This window comes from Pleurodeles waltl, chromosome 6 (genome assembly GCF_031143425.1).
Source record: "Pleurodeles waltl isolate 20211129_DDA chromosome 6, aPleWal1.hap1.20221129, whole genome shotgun sequence".
NCBI lineage: Eukaryota > Metazoa > Chordata > Amphibia > Caudata > Salamandridae > Pleurodeles > Pleurodeles waltl.
The window spans coordinates 1055606765-1055625549 of NC_090445.1; the positions used below are offsets into that span (position 1 = coordinate 1055606765).

The window sequence follows — 18785 nt, forward strand, 5'->3', positions numbered from 1 at the left end:
TTTTTCTGGCACACAGTATCTATATTGAATTGGAAACAGGTCGAGCATCATCTAAAATATAAAATATACAAAGTATAAAGAGGAGCTGAATAAAATAAGTACTGTTCACCTGGAACAGAAGTGAGACGTTTCCTATGGAACTGATCACTGGGGCGGTAAAGTATGGCACAACCAAATTTTACTATTATTCTGCCACACGCCTTTTGGTCTGCAGGAAGTGGGCCAAACATCAAATGGGTGGAATGGAAGGACTATTTTCTTAATTATCTTGGTGCAATTGATGAAGAAAATAAAATGACTTCAGAACAAAAGAAAATTATTTTGTTACACTCGCTGGGTCCAATTGGATTAAAGACATACAACAAAATGCCAAAATGTTCTGCGAGTGGGGATATATGTGTTTTTGGTGCAGCAATGCAGGATCTGGATAGATACTTTGCACCTAAAGTTTGCATTTGTATTGTTAGATATACATTTTTTCAACGGAAACAAGAGAAAGGGGAGTGCGTGGATGACTATGTTGCAGATTTTAAGAAATTGGCAATTGACAGCAGATTTGGTGCGATCCCTGATGACCTAATAAGGGACCAACTAGTTATGCATTGTAACAATCAATCCATCCAAGGAAGATTGTGGATCAATGGCAATTCCCCACTTGAGGATGTTTTGGCTATAGTGTGGGAGCTGGAAATTTCTGAAGGGTGTGCTTCTGAATTAAAGTCATCAGAGAAAGGTGCTGGTGCTGACTGTGTTTACAAAGTGACGAATCGCAAATGTGATAGCAAGGAGCCTCTGGCGTACGTTAAAACATGTCCAGCTTTAAAGCTAAAGTGTAGCAAGTGTGGCATTGTGGGCCACTTTGCACGAGTATGTAAGAGTAAAAAGAAGATAATCAAATGCATACATGAAGGCGGTGACCAGACGGGAAGTGATATGGAGGAAAGAAATGTTGAATCCAGAGGTATTGTGGAAGAAGGAAATTTTGTTTTGAACATAACTGATGAGAATACAAAAGGAAAACCAGTGTGTGAAATGGAAATAGGTGGGATTCCTATTGTAATGTATGCGGACTCTGGTTCACCATAATTAATGAGGAGGTATGGAACAAAACATTTGTGGACAAGATCAGCACAAATTTATTGCAGCCGGATATACAACCTGAAAGTTATCCTGGTGGAAAAATTTATTTATTAGGACTCAGATGGCTGCTATTTTCATTCAAAAACAGGTGTGCCAGAGGGAAGTTGTCTGTAGCAAAAGGAGGGCCATCTGTGCTTGGGTGGAAAGATCAAGGACAATTACAAATGGTTTTGGATCCGAATGGCAAGGAGAAGGTGATGGTGGTGGATGAAGAACATTCATTGGCCGTGGAAATGGAAAAACATTTTCTTAAAGTTTGTGGTAAACAACTGGGAAAGGTAATAGATTTTGAACATGATATTGTATTGAAAAAAAGTGCTGCACCGAAGGTCCACAAGGTGAGATCTGTGCCAATAATGATAATGCCAAGGAGTTGGACAAAATAATGCAAATGGATGTCATCGAACCAATGGAAAGTTCTGAGTGGATTTCACCTGTGGTAATAGTACGACGCAGCAACCGGAAAATTCATTTGTGCATTGACTTACGATATTTGTATAACAACATTATTATTGATTGTTTCCCGTTACCGAAGATTACTAAAATGGTTTCCAGTCTTTAGGGAGCTCGTTGGTTTTCAACGTTAGACTTGTCTGCGGCCTATCATCAGATTCCACTTTCTGCCAAGTCAAGGAAACATACGGCTTTCATTACACCTTTTGGATGTTTCCAGTATAAGAGAATGCCATTTGGACTGGCATCAGATGCTGCTGTTTTTCAACGTTTGATGTATAAGTTATTTGGAAACTTCAAGGGGGTGATGTGTTTTCAGGGTGACATTTTGGTGTTTGGGGAGGATAGGAATGTGCATGATGGAAGGTTGCGGCACGTGTTGGAGGTGTTGGAAAGCAAGGGTTTGACAGTGGGGTTGTGTAAGTGCAAGTTTGCTGAGAAGAGTGTGGAGCATTTAGGACATGAGATCAGTGGAGAGGGAGTGAAACCTAAATCGTCGTTGGTTGATGCTATTGTCAATGCACTGACTCCTGCAAGCAAGGATGATGTAAGATCATTCTGGGGATGGCAGAGTTTTGTGCAAAATTTGTCTAGAATTTTGCAGAGAAGGTTTATAACATCAGGCTTTTGCTTAAGAGAAATACTCGGTTTGTGTTGGATGAACTTTGTGAACAAGAGTTTGTCAGGGTCAAAAATGAGTTAAGCAAAATGGCTAATTCCTGGCTTTGACCCAGGAACTAGATACTTTTGTAACTACGGATGCTGGTAACAAAGGACTTGGTGCAGTTTTATCTCAAAAAGAAAGGAATGGGAAGGAAAGGATTATTATGTTTGCTTCCAGATCTTTGTCACCATCAGAGGAGAAGTATCCAGTCCTTGAAAAAGAGGCTTTGGCTTGTGCTTGGGTATTTGAACATTTCCATGCGTTTGTGTGGGGTAAGAATGTGACATTCCAATGCGATCATAAACCCTTAATCAATTTACTCACATGTGAAGGTAGTGTGTTGGCTTCGGCGAGAATTGCAAGGTTGTCCATGCTCATGAATGATTTTATGTATCTCATGGTGTATGTACCTGGCAAGAATAATCTGGTGGCTGATTGTTTGTCTAGGTTGCCTAGTCCATTAGAAAAGTGTGTGGATGATCCGTGGAATGATTTCAGTATTGCCCTAGTACATGACTCTGGTAAACCTGCTCTAAAAATAATTTTGGGGGAAAGAAATGGAAGAGGATGCTGTGTTGCAGTCTGTTTTGAAGTATGTTTTGGAAGGGTGGCTTAGGAAGGATCAGCTGATAGAATCTTGTAAGTACTTTTGGGAAGTTAGATCGGAGCTTTCGGTGGATAAGGATGTTATGTTGAGGGGAGATAAAATTGTTCCTCCATGTTGTGTGAAAGAGGCGATTTTGGAACTGTGTCATGAAGGCCATTTTGGTATTGTCAGGACTAAATCCATTGTTAAGGAATTATTCTGGTGGCCGGGCGTGGACAAGGCTGTGGAAAGATTTGTCAGATCTTGTGGGGTGTGTTCTACAGCTGATAAGAGTTTGCGAACCTTGAGACCATCTATGGAGCAAATGCTTTTACCTAAACAACCATGGGAGTGTGTTGCTGTGAATTTGTTTGGTCCAGTTGGCGAAGCACAGGAGTATGTGATTGTGCTAATGGTTTTGTATTCTAAATGGCCAGAAATTGATATAGTGGGAAAAGCTAACAATACTACAGTTTTGGAATTCCTTGATAAAACGTTTTTGTCAGAAGGTATTCCGGCAAGTTTGTTGAGCGACAATGGTGTCCAGTTCGTTTCTGATGCAGCAAGGGAGTATTTCGAGAGAGTAGGTATCAAGCATAAAACTATATCTCTGTATAATCCCAGTGGTAATGGCACTGTGGAAAGGTTTAATAGAGTTACTAAGGGTGTTATTCAGTGAGCTGTGGAAAAATGTGTTGATTGGCATACTGCTGTTTTCGAGGCCGTTTGGGCATATAGGATCACTGAGAATGGTGCTACAGAATTGAGTCCCTTTGTGATTATGAGAGGAAGGAATCCAAGAAGTAAAGATAATCCTGCTTGGTTGGTAGATACTGGAATAAGACATTGGTCCCCGGATTTGGTGAAGGATTGTTTGGACAGATCGCAAGAAAAAACAAAATCTTATTATGATAAGCTTCATAATGTAATGCCTTTCAAGATAAATGTGGGTGATTGCGTTCACGTGAAAAAACCATATAAGGTCAGGAAGGGTGAGAGTCAATATTTTGGGCTACAGCAGGTGATGGAGGTGCTGCATAATGCTGTTAGATTGAGTGACGGTAGAGTTTGGAATCTCAAACGTGTTGCTCTGCATAGTAATGGACAGAACCTTATAGGTAGTGATGGAGGTATGGATGGAATGATGGATGAGAGGGAAACTTTTGATTGGTTAGAGGATGAGGTGGGTGGACGTGGTGTGTCGGATTGTTCTTCTAATCTTGATCGGGCGAATGTTGTGGATGGTCGTGAGGATGGTGTTAATGAGTGTGAAGGCTGTACAGGAGGTAAGGGGCAAGTATCAGATTCTGAGAGAGGACCTTCGAGCAGCGAGTTGCGTGAGGGAAAGAGGAAGGTGATACCTCCTTGTTGGTTGAAGAATTTTGTATTGGGATATATAGCAAGTACCCAGGGTACTTAGATGGTGGTTGGTTTGCACATGTGTTGTGTGTTGTTTCTTATTAATGTACTTTGTTTTTATAAGATAAAGGGGGATGTGTTGTGTGTGCTCGTGTTTTAATAGGGTGTTGAGGCATTATGACACTGGTGGGTTCTATTACATCTGCAACGTGTTGAACCTACCTGTGTCGGTTGAGCCTCGGTTGATTGATGATGGACCTGTTTCCTGTACTACATATCTAAAATAAAGAGGAACTTAACTTACCACCTGAATTCCGTATGGTATATCACTGTGTGGCCACTTCATGTCCACCATAATCTAGACTAAAATGGCTAAGCCCACAAACAGTTGTGAAGCCCCTAGCTAAAACCTGTTCATAAAATTTAAAAAATATATATTTTAAAATAAATCAAATATCATTATAAAATGCCTCTCTCTGCACTGTAATATTTTCCTCTGCCACACAAACATGGATTTTTTTCATTAAAAAAAAAAAAGATATATATTTACATTCAACCTAATAAGGCTACAGTACTGACTAAGGATATCTAGCTGTCTCTGTAAGCCTGTATGCATACGGTCTAAAGTCATGAATGCACACATTACCAGTGACCTCTTAATCTTGTAGGATTAATAACTGAAATTACCAGCACCATTAGAACTAAAACTTTTTCTTTTTTACTTTCACACAGAAAATGTTGCCACTAAAAACCGATGAAATAGCTGTATGTGTCTGGTAAACATAAGGAATTATTAGAGGAATCTGACTGATTCCCCCCGACAGTTCCTCATTTTTAAGTGCACCCCACAGTTTAACTGATAATGAGCTGGATGACATCACATTGAAAGTTTCCATCATAATATTTTTATAATCAAACGTGGACTTTGTTCTTGAAGCTGTTGCCTCTGACTAGTGGTCTTAGTTAAGAGTTATTGTCTGCACCTGTAGACAATAATGACTTTTAATTACCTTCCTGCACAATTATAGGCCCAAACTGCAAGCAAAGACCCAGAATGAGTGAAGATGAATTAACAGCTGTTATTGCCCTGCACTTAGGAGCAATAGGTCTATTAGATGTTCCCTTCAACACTGGAAGCACTGCAGGAGCTGCCCCTTATCTGAAGAGGCTGGAATAAAAAACAGATCAATTCTCTTTTGGTGTTCTCAGCCTCTTCAGAAGCAGCCTCATTAAACATGGCTGTCTGAGCTTCTCGCTTTGATGTTTTTCAAAAATCAGCCCAAAAACCCAAAGAGAGTAGAAAAAGTTTGTTTACATGTTTAAACTTTTCAGGCTGATTGAGCTTCTCCAGTTCTTAATTTGAGCCAGTAGTAGCCGGTGAGGGGCCAGCTGCACTTATTTTTGGGGTTCTGCACTTATTTTTCCAAACCAGATATTTCCCGAGAGCAAGAGAGGGAAAAACATACAAAGTTGAAAGGTGGAGAAAGATGGAAACACCGGCACAAAGGGAGTAAGCACTGACTGGCAAGAGATAGATTAAGCGGCAGGGAGTGTCTGGTAGTCACTTAAGGAGGACAAAGATGGATATAACACTTTGCAGCCTTGGTATTCAGCACGCTGATATTTAATTACACCAGTCACAGGCTTCTGAGCAAAGCTTCGGGAACTGGCACTCATTCTTTTTCTAGCTAAGCACTGATGTTTCCTCTCAGCAATATCCATTGAAAGAACTGTCTAATCCTGACATACAGAAACATGCTCAACTTGAGCAATACTATGAGGACATTATGCAGTTTCACAGATGTGGTTGTGTACAATTAAAATGCCTACCAACTAAAGTTATGCAGTGAACCAACCAAGGTTATGCAGTGATTACATTGCTAGCTTCACCACTCAGTTCACTTAGTGTGCAGTAAGAGACAAGTAAGTACCACACATGCCATTTTATATCTTATGGGGACCGTAATACAGCTGACGGGATATCCGTCTCGTTTGTGACAGAATATTCTCTCCTCCCAGATCTAAATAGGGCCCTGTGTGACAACATACAAAATGGATCTCAGCCTGACACTGTAGACTGGAGGGACAGCACTTGCACTGCCAGTTCGACTTTGGCATTTATACCTATGGCAAATTGTTGTTTTGCTGTGGGTAAAGTTAGCCCCATTGGCTAGGATAGGGTTACACCATGGCATTCCCACCCGGCTAACTTCTGTCTGGGACTACCAAACTGGATAATGAGAGGTATCAAATTAATTGCAGCATTTATAGGTTACCTTATGCCCAGGTCGAAATTAACGTCACTATTAATGGTAGGCATCTTTTAGAAAGTTGCCCCTCTGTGCTCTGCTTGTCCATCATCCTCACAAAGGCATACACACTCAGGTTTCTGCCCGCCTGGGGAGATGTGTGAACAACTCCCAGGCTCGGGAACAAAAGGCAGTGCTGCAGCAGTGAGGTGTCACCTCCCCTGTCCGGATGGCATCAAGGGGTTAGCCCAGAGGCAAGCTTCAAAGGGAAAGCTGCCTTTGGTGGGCTGCCTGGCCTGACATCCCAGAGCAGGATGCCTTTTATTCCTGTAGACAGCATGCAGACAGGGCCAGAGAGGTGAAACTCACTCCAAAACCAGTATTACTGTGTGCTTGTTTCCCTCAGGTAGCTACACCTCTGGGGTGAGCTACCATGCTTCTCACGACCAAGGAAGGGTCGTACCATCTTTAAAGGGACAAAAATGTGCCATTCTTGGACAACCAGATGCCACACATCACAGGAACCTCATCACTAGGTAGAAGGGGACCTGGTAGCTCATTGGTTAGGGACCGTGTGGTCCCGTCAGGGCACTTTCCTGGGATAAATATGGCACCTATGGCACGTTAACACTCAGTTCTTGCCAGACTTGGAAAAAGGACAAGAAGAAGACAACTTTGCACCCACTGGAAGCACAAAAAGAGAGGCTGTGACGCTGGAGCGACTGCATCTGCTGCCCTTTGGGCTAGCGGAGTTTGGACCCTGTCCTGCGTGCCTGGTTTGGGGAAAAGTTGATTCCCAGCTCCAGTCGTAAGCAGAGACTCCAAAGGCCAGTCGGCTGGCCATCCAGAACAGTACTGAGGAATTAAAGCTGGAATCCTAAGTCGCATTTTTGGTAGCCACTGCAGACATTTTGCCACTACCGGATGCTGGGCACCACAAAGGATGATTCGGAGATAGCCAAAAGGTGAACCAGTGTCTGCTAGACTTGTGAGTGTTGGTTATGACTGGATTCATCACACAAGGTGGACTCCAACCTCCACCAAATATTTGCACAGTGGCTGCTCTGTGTTGCAAAAGCGCAAGGTCTGCATCTGCAGCCCTGGGAATCCTGCAAAGAGGAGTCTGTGGGACCTCTAGATCCATTGACAGTGAGTGGAGTCACCTCCACTCATCTGTGGACCTAGCACTTGATCAACCTTTAACCCCATGGACAGCAGCATCAGGAGAATCCTTGAGCATCTTCAAGCCTTACTCTCTCAGCATCAGGACCACTCCTTTGTTGTCTATAGTGGTCCTGTAAAGTTTGTATCTTGCTTTAAAAATACTCTGGTGGCCAGGTAACTGTTCAAAGTATCCACTCTGGACACCTAGACCTCTGTCCTGGTGGACCTGGTCACTCAACTCAGGCCAGAGATGTCTAACTAACTGTCTCAAACTTTTTGAAAGTTTCCAAACTGTTTGTTGGCAAATGCTTCTTTGGGGTTGATTTAAAAGTTATTTATTGCTTCAAAAATCTGTATCTCCAAAACCCTCTGGTGGATTTTAATGACTAAAGACCTCATTTCGACTTTGGCGATCTTTCACTAAGACTGCCGTCGAAGCAGGCATCAAAAGACCATCAATGTTGTCGGTCCGAAGACTGCCGTATTAAGCAGCACCAACTGATTTCCGCCCATAAACAGGCAGAAATCTGAACACCGTTGGCCTGACAGATGGCGGGTGAGAGGCGGTTCCAAAGCCGGCACTGCCACACCGGAAGGACTCCACCCACCAAATTATGAGCAGTAATATGGCACGAAGGTCCTTGCACGGTGGTGCGGCATTGGCGGTGGAACTGCCGACATCTACCCCCTCCCATACGACCACCTCAACGTGGGCTGCTGTGCGGCCCCAACAGGTAGGTGGATCGACCGGAAGGGGGGGGGTGTGAGAGGTAGGTGCATGTGTGCGCGAGCATGTGTGTGTGTGTGTGTGTCAGAATGGGTGTGCGTGCGTGTGACTGTATGCGTGCATGGTGGTGGGGGGGGTGTGACTGTATACGTAGGGTGGGTGTGTATGTGTGCATGAATGCAGAGGGGGTGTGTATGTGTGAATGTATGCGGAGGGTAGGGGTGTGTGTGTGCATGAATGTGGAAGGGGTGTGTGTGAATGTATGCGGCGGGTGGGTATGTGTGTGTATAAATGCAGAGTTGGTGTGTGTGTATATGAATGAGGAGGGGGTATGGGGGCATGTATGAATGCAGAGGGGGTGGGGGTGTGTATGATTGCAGAGGAGTGTGTGTGTATGCGTGTGAGCAAGTGGAAGTGCGTGTATGTTTGTGTTCGGTTGGGTGGAGGTGCATGTATTTTTGTGTTCGGTTGGGTGGGGTATTTGGATGTATGTGTGTGGTTGGGTGGGGGTGTATGGATGTATGCATGCGGTTGAATGGGTGTGTTTGGATGTATGTATGCAGTTGGGTGGGGTTGTCTGGATGTATGCATGCGGTTGGGGGGTGTCTGTGTGTATGCGTGCAGTCGGGTGGGGGTGTGCGTCAGGAAGTGTGTGGGCAAGTGGGTGTGTGTGTCAAGAAGTGTGTTGGTGAGTGGGGTGTGTGTCATGAAGTGTCTGGGCGAGTAGGGGTGTGTGTCTGCGAGTGTGTGGCCGGGTGGAGATGCATGTGCCGGCAACAGGGATGGGGATTCCTGTTGCCGGGTGCATTACCACCAGGGTTTTCGTGGCGGGACGACTGCCGCCAAACACCTGGCGGTTTGCTGCCTCATAATACGGCTGGCGGTCTTAGGCATGCCGCAGGCCTGGAGGAGCTCACCACCAGCCACGCCAGTCCGACTGCATCGGCAGGCCTGGCGGCGCTGTGGCGGCTTGGCTAAAGCCAAACCGCCGAACTCGTAGCATGGCAGTCTTTGCCACCGCGAGTATGGCGGTCTAAAGACCACCACACTTGTAATGAGGACCTAAGTTCTCTAAAGATTCATAAAAAGAAGCATTTGTTTTATAAATCGGTGTCCTGTTTCTTTTGTGTAATGTGACTTTATTTTGTTGCTTGGTACTGTTAAATGCTTTACACATTGTTCCTTTGCTAAGCCTTACTGATCACAGCCACAGCTACCCAGGGTTGAGCTTAAGGTTAGGTAAATGTAAATTACTGGACCCAAGACAGTATTTAAAAGTGTACTGCATGGTAGGGCTACCCAGCCACATCAAGTAGTACACCCAAATCCTAACATAGGGCTGTAAGGGGTTTTAAGAGTTTCTGGTTTGGGTAAGGAGGGGGTAAGTAAGGGAAGAATGGTTTATTAATGTTCCGAGATGGGCAAGGTAGGGGGTAGTAAAGGGTAATACAAGGTTTTTAGGGCTCAGTGATGAGTAAGGGTGCACGTAATTAAGGGTTTTTGGTGTTCACTGTTGGGGTTAGGCTAGCTGGTGTGTAAAGGAGTTGTAAGGGTTTTTATGGTTCAGAAATAGGTAACATAAGGGTGTAGTAAGGGTTGGTAAGGGATTCTTAAAGTTTAGGGATAGGTACGAGTTCAGGAACGTTGGGGCTTTTAGGGTTAAGGGCTGGATAAGTGAAAGGTAAAGGTGTAATTGATGAAGGGAATTGTTTTAGGGTTGTGAAGAGGTGTAGACAAAATGAAAAAGAGGGTTTGGGTGATCAACATGTTATAAGCTGTACAGATATGCATAGTAAATGTTTGCATAGTAACAACTGATATTCTCAAACAAAGGTCCAACACTCATTTGCAACATGGAAATGTGTGCTAAGAATCCGAAGTCTCTTTGTCTTATTTGGAGATTTTGAGATTACTCGTAACCCGATAGTCCATGCATGTGCTTATATGTAGGCTGTCAGATGGCTACACATATTTACAGATTTACAGATTTACCCCAGGTTGTTGGTGCTCAGAAACAAATCCTGAAATGTTTGCAATTTTCTAAAGTCAGGAAACAAATCTATGGCGTTTTCACAATAGTTTCATGTACATGTCACTTTTCTCCTTTTGGCATAAAAGGTTCCCTTTTTCCTTAAAGAAATGTACTTTAAAATTACTTTACGCGTTTTTATTGCACATACAATAAATACAGGCTGCTTTAGGATATTCTCTTTTCTGGTTTTGATTGGTCTAAAAATTATTTAACGCCTGCAATACTGTTTCGGACATTCTACATACCTGTACTGTATTCTGTAATCTAAATACAAGAAAAAGAAAGGCACATTTGATCCCATCACCTCAATTCTCAGAAGAATCTGCATTTCTTGTATATGTTCTAATTACATTTTGGATTACCAATGTTTAAAGTGGTTAGTTGGGGTACCTAAACCATCTGGCGAAAAACTGGGTTCTTAGAGCACTAGCTGCAGTGATACGTCGAAAATTATAATCTACCGTCTAACAGCAGACTACACATCCTACAATTTAAATTTCTTCATGGACTCTAATACTCCCTTCTTGGGCTGCAGGTTCAGTGATTCTGGGAATCACTTTTGTTACGGGGTGGCAAACGCTGAATTCCTACCTCTTGCGTGGTGAAGCCTTCGATCGTGGATTTTTCAGATATTATAACTAAGGGATTAGAAGAAATAATATCCCAACCAATCAACCTGAACCTTAAATATGCCTCCTGGATACATGCCAACCCCCAATTCAGGTGGAAGACTACCTATTTCAAGGCTAACCTCCCACCTCCTGAATCTTGATGCAAAAACCCAATTTCTTTGTGGGATTCTGCCAACAGGGACTAGTCTTGTGTGACTCGGATTATGAACTGCCAGTAAACTGCTCATGCAGGCCAGTTCACAACATTATTTTCACCCTCTATCTGCCTGCCATAGTGCTTCCTCCGTGCTCCTGACAGGTAAGGAAAAACATGACGTATATTTCGCCCCATTGTCACGTCCTGTATCTTATCTGGAACCCAACTGGTAATTGGGTTGTTTCTGGGGTGCATGGAGGGAGGATATCTTGTTGTCAGGGTTTAACCGTGACTTGCTTATGGCCACGTAACGGTTACTGTTCCCAAATAACAACTGCCATCGCTGCAGGGAACTGATGTAAGATGCTGTAATACTTACTATCTAAGCTATAATGTTAGACTTGATTGTGTTGTGCAGGATCTCTGCTGTACTTACTGCGTGCTTACAGTTAATGTTATATACACTTAACAAAACAATACAAAATAATGTTAATCCTCATGTTTAATACATAAAAACACCTAAATGAGTCCTTAGAAAGTATTATGGCAATCTGAAACTCTCTGCCAGCACCACATTAGGTAGCAAAAGCATTAATATCATTGTCCTTAGAAAAAGCTGTTTCGATTACTAGCTACTGAGGTTAAGAATTTCTGCACAACGCCCGAAGTATCTGAGTGATGCAAACGATTATACAGTTTAACTAAATATAGTTAGCATGGATTGTTTTTATTGATGGTGTTTTTATCGGATGCTACAGATGCGCGCAAGTCAGCAGTATAATATATTTGATTAGAGAGAAACATTAAAATACAGTGCACACAATACTTGAGTGGAATGATTGTGTCTTACAAAGTAAACATAGCCATTTAAACTTCTACAGAGACCTGAAGCATAACTAGGTTAAGAAAAAATGGTGAGGGCAAACGTTAAGGAAACATAATTCCACGCTGTTCAGTACTGTGTAACTTTTTAATATTAGGCCATGAATTTACATTAAAGTACTATAGAATAATATTTTTTCTAATTTTCTGGTGTAAAGTGGTCCTATTTCACTTCCCAGGTACTAATGCACTGTTAAGATTTGAATTCATCCATGGATGAAAAAGCATGAAATCCAATACTCAGTGTTGGAATTTCAGTAATCTGTGTGTTTACATCGGTAATGGTTACTTGTCTTGCTGAACGCAATGTATATTTTATTGCATGTATGACTGACTCTCCTTAACCTGCCCAAAAGGTTGGTAGTGACACGGAGTGGTCAGTCGAATATCTGCTAAGTGGTCCCATGTGGTAACCACAGCCAGTCGTTTATGTTTCAGCCAGCAAGATATAGGAGCCCACACTTACAGCTGAATAAAGGAAAATTACAACTCGAACAGGACCATAAAGCACAGGCTGACTGAATGTGTTACGCATGCCATGGGGAATCTTGGCATCAATGCTGTCATATAGGAGTGCTGTCTCTGAAGGTCAAATATACATGGACAGAGTCAAACACCAGCATGAACCACACTGCAAGGTTAGCAGGAATAATGAAAAGACAGTGGCTTGCCAATATCACCTGTGAAAGGTAGGAGTTAGTCACCATCGATCATTCACACATCACACCAGTGACTCTGAAACAATATTAGTGCTGGAAACACAGTCACATGTCAAGAGCAGTGGCGTAACAAAGGCCCCCGCAGCCCCTGCTGTGCAGGGGCCCCCCGAACTCTAGGGTCCCCTCAGCACAGCATCTGGCCTGAGTGAGTCTGGAGAAGGGGCCCCTGCCATGTGCTTTGCGGGTGGGGTATTTCAGATTTGTTATGAACTGGTCAGGATCACCCTTGAAATGCTGGCGAGGCTGGAGAAAAAGCGGTTCTGTGTTAGTCATGAGTATGAAGGAGTGGCAGAGATGGGTAAGAGTCTGTTGTAGAATATTTGTGTGGTTTTTTATTTTTGTGCATTTTTAACAATGTGCCGAATGCATTTTCATACTGGATTACCCAAGTAAACACTTGTACGATACCATTGCTTTTTAAACAAGTTGTATGATGTGTAGAAATGCAGGGTCCTGCTTTATGATAATTAGTGCACAATTTAGGTTCGGATGCCATCTTTTCTAAACTTTTCTCTGACACTCATATTTTCTTCGCCAACGCCCACTTCTCTCCACCCAATCTCTGCAGCACACATCAAGCTAAAATGTACTGGTTTATTTCCATTGTTACTGTTATTCAGCTTTTATTGAACTTCCCCAGCTTTAGACATAACCCGCAACATTTCCAAGGTTCTTTTTTTGGTTCACTGTGCCCATTCAGTCCCATAACACGCTATAGTTAATGTATCTAGTTTTGTTCTAGCATTCCGGACAACATTAGTGAACAGGGTGCTGAATAATTATTCATGAAGTGGGATTATGCTTAGATGCTAAGGCAATATGGTATTCATTTTTCATGTGCGCTGATTTGTGGATGAAATTATACATTTGCTCACATAACAGTGAGTCTGCAAATCTTGTAATTTCGTACGCGGAAATAATGCATAAAAAAAATCCCGATCTTGGGTGTGAGTCAGAAGACTTTACTGTTTTACTAGGGATGCAGTCCATTACACTTTCGATTTTCCTGCCCATTTCGGACTTAAAATAATTTTCGATCTCGCATTTCTCTGTATGACTTTATATTGAGAGCCTTCATGGCATTAACTTTGTATCAACTATTTTTTAATTTGTGATAAAACCCTTTAAAACTTTGTTTGACCCAGAACTATGTTATTAAGTAGGCCCATGTGCTGAACTGTATTTCTAATTTTGGTGCTCTGGCAGGAGCTTTAATACAGGGACATATTTCCTTGTGAAACTGAGATTTGACCCTATTTGTGAGCCAGTGAAATGTGAGCATTTTGACTGAGGTACATTTTGTGGGGTATAAAATTTCGGGGTACCCCACACCCACACTGTCATGACCCAATCACCTTTCTACAACTCCACCTCAGCGCTACTGTGCGACATGATAGAAATCATGTATGCTATAGTTTCGACAAATTAAAAAGAACTTTACCTAAAATATACGTTGAACGTTTATATTAGGAAAACAAGGTAGAGTGAATATCTTGTAGATCTAGTAAATGTATTAGGTTACATAACCTTTGGGTCTAGTGGCATTTTGTTGGTGTTGGCTGAAAAGTAGCAATGTAGAAGACACTTCTTGCTGAACACTAAAAGCTTGTTTGGGGTAGTTTTGGCTATGACAACAGACCTTTAATCACCTACCTGTTATAGAAATGGTACTGATCAATCAATGAATCAGTCGACTTGTAGAGCACAACTTACCACCAGTGAGGGTATCCAGGCAGGATGCAGGGTCTCACACAAAACCTAACTTTAAAAGGCAGGGCAATTCTTTGAATTGCATATAAGTTCCTTACTGTCACATGCTGGATACAGAAGAACAGACAGGCTTTTGGAACAGTCTATGGACTGTTCCTAAATTGCAGTTTGGAGATGCCTAACACATGAACACATAGAATAAGAGGCACAGGGACGAAGACATCGAGAATTGTGTCAGTATTCCAAAAGTCAACTACAACGTGTATTTTTTTTTTTTAAAGAAACACAAAAAAGAAAATGTCAAAATCTATTTTGCAGATTTAACCTATTAATTTTTGACTTGTGTTTTGTAAAAACATTGGTATGCTTAGAAAATCCGCACAGCTACTACTGCTGTAAGTCTGTCCCGGCACTCACTAGAACTTGTCACAATATTAATCACTTTACTACCCTACAAATGCTACAAATGTCATAAAAAGGTGTGCCTAGGAAATGGCATACATAAACATACATAAACATCGCAGCCTTAAGCCACAAATGTCAAGGGGCGTGGCCCTGGAATATTTGTACAAGGTATGTGCCTTGCAGAGGTGTGTCTAGAGTACAGTCTGGCGCCCCCTTGCGACCACCTGTGGCCCCCCAGTTTGAAGACCTCCGGTCTATACACTCTGGGAGTGTGGGGTTTGATTAACTCTTACATGTCAGCAGCACTAGCATAGGATTCTATCTACCTTGTAGCAAAGAGATTATTCACGAAAACGATGAAGCAGAGTAATTCATACAAAACTTGTATCTTTCATTTACTTTAAACTGCACTGCCCTTTAACATCTGAACTGGAGTACACTACAAGGCAGAGGTTGAAACTGCCACTCTTCCACCATTAAGGACTTATGCTCAAGGACTGAACTATTCCTGATGAGTTTTGTGGCTTTCATTGTCTAAAACTTTGGGCTACATTTGCCGCATTTGCTTTGGGAGACAGTTTTACAATTTCCAATGTCATTCTGAATCATTTTAAAATTCTTCTTTACTCCTCATGCCAGATAATTTCATTATCTTGCTGTACTGAAAACGTCTGAGCACTTTTGAGTTAATTTCTTCCCTAACAGTATTTTTGTTTCGCTGTGTTCTTACACATTACACCTCCCACATCTTCTCTGATAATTGCATTGTCGCTCTGGCCTGGCAGCTGGACCAAGAAACCCCGAGGGGAAGCTGTTCATCCCTGGGGACCACATAGTGGGCCACAGCCCCACATGCCTGTATCTAAAAGACACACAATGCTTCAAAAGTGTGAATTAATAACCATCCAAGAAAGTGCTGGCTTTCAAATATAAACATCATAACAACCACCTGTGAAGAAAATCAATGAGGTATCAGACGTTAAACTAACACTAACCTGCTTTGCGTAAAGTGGCGAGCCACTACTGGGATTACAAAGCTCTGTATGCACCTGAGCAAAATGATGCAAAATGTTTATGTTGCAAGGAAAGCATCCCTAAATTCACAGTAACATCAGCATCACAACACGATCTGTGTGAGTCCAGTAATTCAGAGTGGGTCTTTATTTTCCAAGGTACCCTACAAACGCGTCGTGCTGAATTAACATGTTCTTCAGGTAGCTACTTGGGAACAGTCAAGGAGACATTAACACCCCACTGGCGGATAGCCAGGCTCATTTACATTTTTGGAGAACAGGCAAGCTTAGCACAAATGTTCCGGAGCAAAACATACAAGGTTAGAGGAAAACTTTGAAGCAATAACAAGATAAAAGTCTACACATTTAGAATTTCTAAAAAGCAGAAAGCCTAAAAAGGAAGGTTTATAGCTGACACTTAAACCTGATACACTCATGCATAAACATATTCTGGTCAATGCACAAAGAAGGTTATTGCAATTGATAAAAGGGAGGTACCCATTGAATGGAAATAGCCACTACCCTTTGCACGTTGAGTTGGGTTAAAGGAATCAGCCAGTATATGAAGGCTTGTAGATCTTGCATATAATTACAAAAGTTACCACAGAAATTAAAAAGGTTCCCTAGGTAGATCGGCACACTACTTTTGCATAGGTGGCAGGCATGAATCAGACGTGAAACAATGAGATCAGCAGGGGTGGCGAGTCACAGGTCATTGGAAGAAGGTAGGAAGACTGTGCAGACATTCATTAAGGACCTTCATCTATCAGAACATGCATATACTAAAAACGAACAGCGAGTGCCCCTACAAAAATGCACAGGTGTCCAATCTCTTGATGAAAGGCAGAAAAACTAGTAACCCAACTACTTTTGGATCGTGAATACAAATGTTAATTTGAGCACAACGGTAAGGAAAAGATGAAGTATGAGTTTTCAAACACAATGAAAAAAGATAGTTCCTAGAAACAATGAAGATATAAAAGTCAGTGATAGTCTATGTCCATTACCAAAGGCATCCACAGGAGACCACTGTGCCAACAACAACAAACAATTACCACAAAATCAGCTGAATTACACAGGTTGGGAAGAAAGGGGCAGAATCAGATATCCTCTGGGCTGGTACACTTAAATGCACCCAAACGTATCTGTTTAATTTATATCTTTCTCCTGGTCTCTCTGAAGTGCCCACAGTGAGACGGGTAGTTTCACAGATTTAGGGTGTGTATAGTAGTGAATGGGCACAGATAGAAGCAGCAGGCAGTCCCAACACCACTCTTCAGCTATGGCTCAAGCACTGGTCACAGTCCCTACACTTCTGTTCGTTTTTCTGTAAAGACGCCCTTACTCTTTATGATCTTCGGCCTAGGCTGTAGCACAGGTCTAAGGTCCTATTACTCTGCTGTTTCGACTGTAAAGCTGTACTTTTTTATCTTATAAATGTGAAAACCAGGGAGGCTTCTTGGTCTGACCCTTGCAAAGCACTTCCTGTTCTTGGGTAAAAGATGAAACACACCAGACCTCAGTCATCTGTCTCTGGCAGATGCAGAAAGTGGGTTCATCCACTGATTTCTCCAAGTCTAGCTGTACACTATTATTCTGGCAGATATACGCTTTATAATAGTAGTAACTAGCCTGTGCTGAGTGATGTGTCCTCGTTCTATTACAAGAAGGTCTCAAGACATAAACCAGCCTTCTTTTCTAGGACTTCTAAAATGTTACTGCAAAGAGTCCCATTAAAGCTTATTCTGGGTGTCTTACAAAATAGCAGGATCCCAGGGTCAATGTTTAGACCTCTTTTTCCCACCCATGCCTGTCCCAGCGAAAAGAAGAAACTTCCAAGCCAGACCTCAATTTGGGCCCAAGCCATCTCATACGATGACAGGAGACAACTTAGCTGTGAGCAGGCCACCATCAAAGGCAAGCCACATACTAGATCCCAGGCTACTATGAACATGCCACTTTAAGAATTTCTGCAACCCTCGGTGGTACCATTTGCTGTCCCTGTCCACTCTTCTCCAATCACATTTCAAGATAGCAAAGGGTGGAAACTCTAAAATTAACTTTCCTCAGCACTCCTGCCATAGATCCGCTGGCAAGCTAAGGTCTTTTGCTCTTCCTACAGAGGCATTTTGGACGTGGTCAGTAGGGCTGGGGGAGTTAATAGCTCGCTGGAGCAATTGGAGCTTAGTATAACTGGTTTAATGACAGCCAAGGCTTCCGCCTCAGAGGGACAGCATTTTTAAAATCATTAAAATCATACTTACCCACAATTATGAAAAATGCAGGTTCAAGAGTAAATTACATTTTTCATTGCAGAGAAGTAACAATGTTAATTGTGCCACTAGAGGGGCATGCCAATGCCAATATGGGCAATTTCAGTGATTTTATACAATATCCGCTTAGATAAGGGAGGGGGGCAAAGGCTCTTTGTGTTGGTGACTAAGTTAAAATAAAAGGCAGGCTGTTCCACATGTCCAAAATGGATTTCGTTGGCATGTGTTGGGTGTGGTTTGCGGGTACTGCCATTCAGGGCTGCAATTGCAGTCTCAAAATCATGCTTTCAAATTAATTCATGTGGGTGGTGTAAAGTAAGGTTCAGCCCATATGTGATATTCGACGTTTGTGCCACTGGTGCACTTTCTATTCTGTATTACAGCGGCCCCCATTTAATGGTCATACCTGTCAATTGGAATTAACCATGTCACAATGTTTTAGGGGTCCGAACAAATGCACCAGAAGCTGTTTGACAATTTCTCAGTACCCAGGATCAAAATATGGTAGTAAATCCAGACCCACATAAGCAAACACAAAAAACATCTGAGAAGGCCATTTGAAAAGATACATTTCCCTTAATGATTAATCTGAAAATTAAAAGCGTACAAGAAACCTGCTGTAGTTTTCTTACATTACCGGT

The 18785-nt window shown here is 42.3% G+C and overlaps 1 protein-coding gene across 1 annotated transcript in view; it reads right to left on the minus strand.

Moving 5' to 3' along the window:
* Nucleotides 1-18785, minus strand: part of ACOT7 (acyl-CoA thioesterase 7) — a 1119500-nt gene that overhangs the window by 257777 nt on the left and 842938 nt on the right. The window lies entirely within an intron of this gene.